Source organism: Gekko japonicus, unplaced genomic scaffold (assembly GCF_001447785.1).
Source record: "Gekko japonicus isolate JY-2015 unplaced genomic scaffold, Gekko_japonicus_V1.1 scaffold1495, whole genome shotgun sequence".
Lineage (NCBI taxonomy): Eukaryota > Metazoa > Chordata > Lepidosauria > Squamata > Gekkonidae > Gekko > Gekko japonicus.
Genome location: NW_015165286.1, coordinates 16,769 through 22,699, shown reverse-complemented (window position 1 = coordinate 22,699; position 5,931 = coordinate 16,769).

The following is a 5,931-nucleotide window of genomic DNA, read 5'->3' as shown; positions in this document are numbered from 1 at the left end:
CCCACCCTCTCTAAGGAGTAGTACCCATTTTATCTACTCACCGAAGCTTTCGAACGGCTGGGTGGATGGCGAGCTAGGGACAAGGCTGGTAGCTCACACCAACACGGGGTTAGAACTGACAGCTGTACTGTTCAACTCAGATGTTACTAACCAGAGGATAAATCCTCTGTGCCACCGCTCCCCTCATAGATTAGCTTTAATTGATTAATCAACAAACCTTAATACATTTTCAAAATAATGGAATTAACTAAATTACAATAATTACAATAACTTAATTACAAAAATTACAAAAAATTACATTTTATGTAATTCATTATTGTAATTAATATGAAAACAAAACAAATTCTCCAGCTAAGGAGCCTATAATTAAAAACTTGATTTTTGTTTTGTTCTATTCTCATTATTGCAGTCTTGCCATTCTCTGAATCTACTGTTTTTACTTTTATAAGACAGCCAGGGTTTTTTTTTCTTAATAAGTTGCATTGCTTATTGGGAGAAAGAGAGAGAAGGAGAGAGAGGATCTGGAGGTTCTTAACTGATTGCACGGTGTAGCTATTAGGATTAAAGACACATGTGAGATATTCCAGGCCAGAAAGGTATGGGGTAGGACTTTGCTTTCTTCTCCCTTTCCAATGTCTGTCTTGCTGTGCCAAATTTTGCTATGCATTTTGTGCTCCCCAGCTTGCCTGTTGCTCGCCAAATCTTGATTTTCCAAGCAAATCTACCCCAGAGCCCCCCTGCTCCTTCCAGCCCTGCCTGCCCAATACCTCTACCTCCTTGTGTAATCAAATGCCCTTGCCTCCTAAGTCTGCCTTTTCCTTGTAGTGCTGTCCTTAAGCGAAGTGCCATATCCCTTCACTGCTGCTATATGTGTTACTGTGAGTTTGGAGTCTTTCCTATCAAAATTTCCCAGAGACTTTAATTTTAAACATGGGTACCTTTCGTTGCCTCAAGAGGACACCTTTTTGTCCTATCTGTCTGAACTTTGAAAGTAAATATTAGGGAAGTGCTACAATCTCCCTGTGGTTTGTCCAGTCTGGATGGGAAATCAGGGAGGTACAGGAGGGGTGGTCTTTCACTGAAATCAATGATCAACAACAATAACAAATAAAACAATAATGAATCAAAACAACATGAAGCGCAATGACGAAACATCCCCTTTTGGAATGAATGACAAAAAATGAAAGGAACAAAACAAGTTACCATGCACAACCCTAACTAGATATGGATTCCTCTTTCCATCATACTATAGACTTTAAGACATTGCAGAATCACATTAATGTTATATGTAATTTTTTTCTGCATATCCACTGAACTTTCATATCTTGACTTCTGAGATTCCAGCCAATTTTTGATGAGGGAATATGTTTAACAACCACAGACACCAAGTAAGGTTGTGACTGCCTTTGATTTGTCCTCATCTGTGATCTCGTTCATAACAAAACAGTGGCCTACCCTTTCAAGGTTCCACTAACAAGCCTTATTTTCTGGTTCAAACTCCCCCATTCTCCCATGGGGCACCGGTGATACATTTTTATTTACCACTTTTTTTGGTATTTTTAGACAATAACCTCCTATTCATTTTAATTGTGAATTCATGTCAGATTGTTTATTGTTTAAAAACACTGAGAAGCTGAAAAGACCATGAATGTCTAAGGCTGGAGTCTTGCTCCATCCCATAATAACAGAAGGTTCTAAACACAAAGACCCATAATAGCTAGTCAACTGTAGACCTGAAGCTCAACTTGAAAATCTCCCTTGCAGTTGCCCTAGCTTTACTTTTTAATAGGGAAATATATCTGGAAATGAAAGAAAGAAGATCATCCCTTGGTGACATCAACCAATCAATCAACATTATTCATCAGGACAAGAAGCAAGGTTTGTAAATGCTAGTGAGACAGGGATGCCAGATCCCCCGCTGCCAGGCCCCACCTCTCTGCTGCTGGCCAGTGGCTGGCGGTGGGGGGGGCACCCGGCATCTCAGCAATGTGCTTACCATGACCCCAAGTTAATTCTACCATTGAGTTTTGCCCCAAAACCAAAGCGTCACTCCCCCACATCCCCAACATGTCTACATCACTTCTGGGTCACACAGGAACATCATAGAATCATAGAATGTTAGGGTTGGAAGGGACCTTGAAGGTCATCTAGTCCAACCCCCTGCACTCTGCAGGAGCATAGCTGAAAAATAGCCCTACAACATACCCGAAAGATGGTCATCCAGCCTCCGCTTGAAAATGTCCAGCGAAGGAGCATCCACCACCTCCCAAGGCAGACTGTTCCACTGCTCAACCACTCTTACAGTTAGGAAGTTTTTTCTGATATTTAGCCGGTAACAACTCCCTTGTAATTTCCACCCACTAGATCTAGTCTTGCTATCTGGAGCAAGAGAGAATAGATCTGCTCCATCTTCTACATGACAGCCCTTCAGATATTTGAAGACCCCTCTAAGCCTTCTCTTTCCCAGGCTAAACATACCCAACTCTTTCAGCCTTTCCTCATAAGACTTGGATTCCAATCCTCTCACCATCCTGGTTGCCCTCTTCTGGACACGCCCGAGCTTGTCAACATCCTTCCTAAAATGTGGTGCACAAAACTGGACATAGTATTCCAGGTGAGGCCTGACCATAGCAGAATAGAGCGGAACTACCACCTCCCATGATCTGGACACAGTGCTTCTGTTAATGCATCCTAAGATTGCATTAGCTTTCTTCACAGCCACATCGTAGTGCAGGCTCATGTTTAGCTTGTGATCAACCAGAACACCCAGATCCCTTTCACATGTGCTGCTGTTAAGACAAATCCCTCCCATCGCTGAAATGCTGGGCTGAAATGCTCCCTACTCCCTGTAAACGCACTCTCATCCCCTGCTGGCTGCTTGGAAGGACCTGGCAACCTTACAGTAAGGGCATATTACAGATGCTGGGATTCTAAGTCCCAGAGAGAGTTTGAGGTTGGTTGATTTCTGAAATGGAAGCTGGCCTGTTTATGGGTTTAGTAAAGCAGTGAGGATCAAAAAAAGGTAGGTAGAAGGTGTGAAGTGGAATAATGCACCAATATTTTCTCAGTTTCTGGGTCTGAAACCATCTATGGATGATGGGAACAGTTGGAACTAATATTCTTGAAAGCATGGAAACTATGTGGCACAATTAACTTGTAGAGGAATGTTTTTTTTTTAATAAAATTTTATTATTTTCAATACACTATAACATTCCAAACATAACTTTCAACAAACAACAATAACAAACAGGTAAGATAAAGAGTCATTCTGTACTGGACTTTTCATAGCGTTCAGAGTTGAAATTAATACATTGTTATGTTATTGTGTTATAGTGCCCAAGTCTGACTAATAAAAGAATAATATTGCGATTTTTGGGAACTACTGACATTCTCCAGGATAAACTCTAGTTTTCCAAAATAGGATACCAACGTCCATAGAAGGCATCCGAATATTTGGAAGATGTCGTATAGGCCAATGAACTGGAGATTTTGTCCATAATTAAATGATTCCAAATATTGGAATACCACTGCCGTATCTCGGGTTTCACATTAGAGGAATGTTATGGGGAGAGAAAGAACCTGACTTCTAGGTGTGGGATGAGCTCTGGAGAAGCCATCATTGTATAAACAAGATAATGTCGTGGGCTGCAAGTTTTGCTTTACAGTCTATCCATAGCATTGCTAAGGGGGGGTGTAAACAGATTAATCCTAACAATTCTTCATTGTTTCTGTGCATCTGAACAGAATTAATAATGCTTCTTCCTCTGTGCATCTTCCTGTCTCCCGAGGAATGTGCATTTCCCAACAGATTGAAGTTTATTGAAATTTTTGTAGCTATAATTTGGACTCAGCCCTGTCTGACAATTGACTGATTGCTCAACATTTATTGTCTGTTGATTGCCTGATAAACTGTTCCATTGAATTCCTATCACTGACTACTGGTTTTCCCCAACTCACTGACTGCACATTTCATCAAGTCTTATTGAAAGATTTAATGGTCAGTGGTTCCCAGTCTATATTTTATAGCATTCCCAGCCTTTCTTGAAATTGTGGCAGACTGTGAACCAAAGGGCTAAGCTAACAATGTATATTATAAAAGTACAAATATTTATTAGGGTGTACACATGTTAAAACATAAACTGATAAAAATCTTCATCTAAGTATCAGACTTATAAAAACTTATCAAATACTAATACATATGATGGGTAAACACTTTTCTACTGAAGACCAAATGCGTTTCGGCCCCTAAGGGCCTTCCTCAGTGGTCACAATGATCAATATAGTATATACACATTCATAGACCTGTATACAAGTTCTTTAGTACTCATATATTAAAACCAGATGTTGTTTCCTGAGATTATAAAAAGAAAAAGAAAAATGGGGGGGGAGGGAAGAGAAACTTCATTATTACATCCAAATGTATATAAAATCATTATTGATTGAAAAATTGTTCTTTCAAAGATAAAATTACCTTATATATTTGTATTGTATTACTGGTATTAGTGATGGGCCATAGGTATAGCCATATCAATTCCACCAATTATTCTGAATTAAAAAGAAATGAAATTATGAATTTTTTTGTAATACATCCAGTTGTATAATAAATTTAGCCCAAATTAAAATAATTGAATTGGTCAACAAACCTGGTACCAGAGATTTCATAGGTCTGAATGTGTGTTCCTCCATCAAGCTAAAGATTCTGTTGCCAGCTGCTGTAATGGCTTCCATATATAGTAAACCTGGGGTGATGCAATCACCTACTTATATTGCACAATGCCAGCCAGGAGAGATACAAGATGGGAGGGAGTACAGAGGAGAGGGAGATAAGGAGCTGCATGGGCGGAGGGGAAAACAGGTCAGCCCAAAGAATTTACAGAAAACAGTTATAGATGTTCACAAACAGCAAGTCCAGTCCACTTCTTCATTCAATCCCAAAGGAGCCCACGTCTGCAGTTGGTGAATCCAAAACAACTCTCTTCTCAGGAGCACTCTGCACATGTTCAAATTGGTAGTCTGTACAGTCTCAATAATCCAAAATTTTAGCTGTTTATCCATATGTCCCAAGTCCAGAAAATGGTTCACTAATGGTGCAGAACGCTTATGCAATGTAATGCAGCTTCGGTGTTCACCTATTCTGACTTTTACAGGTCTGGATGTTTGACCCAAATACAATTTACCACATGGATATTGGATAAAGTAGATCGATTCTTTGCCTCGGCAGTTGCAAAACATATTAATAAAAAAGGTTTTATTTTGGCAGTATTTTGAAAGGACTTCTTAGCCTCAGCACAATTACACATAGAACATTTACCACAGGCAAAAAAACCTTTCAGAATCTGACTCCCCCTCATACAGCTGGTGTCCTTCACTTCAGGAAGCCTGCTTCTAACTAGTGGATCCCTGAGATTTCTTGCCCTATGATATGTTAAAATAGGACAGGCTCCTTTTGCTTAGGATGTTACAGATTCCTATAGAGTTTCAATTACCTTGAAACTTGCTTCAGCTCTTGAGGTGAGCACATAGTGAAAATGGCTGCCTCCTCTCTGCACCAAAGGAAAAGAGACCTCCTTCCTGCTGCAAGGAATTTTTATCATATCATTGTCTCTAGCTAGACCTATTAGCATGTCTTAAGAGGTAGCTGAGGTGAACCTGGAAAGCCATTGACTGACTTCCTTTTTCACAGCCTGTTCTCTGCCCCCCCCCCGGGGGGGGGACTGTTAGAACACAAAGTGGAGGTTTTGTTGCTTTCAGACCTCCCAGGAAAAAAGGCATTTTTTAACAAAAGCAACCATTTTTCTAACCCCAGTTCCCACTTACATTAAATAAGCATAAACTGTGGGTTACAGGAGGCTAGATTAATGATAAGAATATTAAGTAAAGCAAATAGTAAACAGAAAACCTGAGAATGCAGAAAGCCTGGCTTGCGATGTT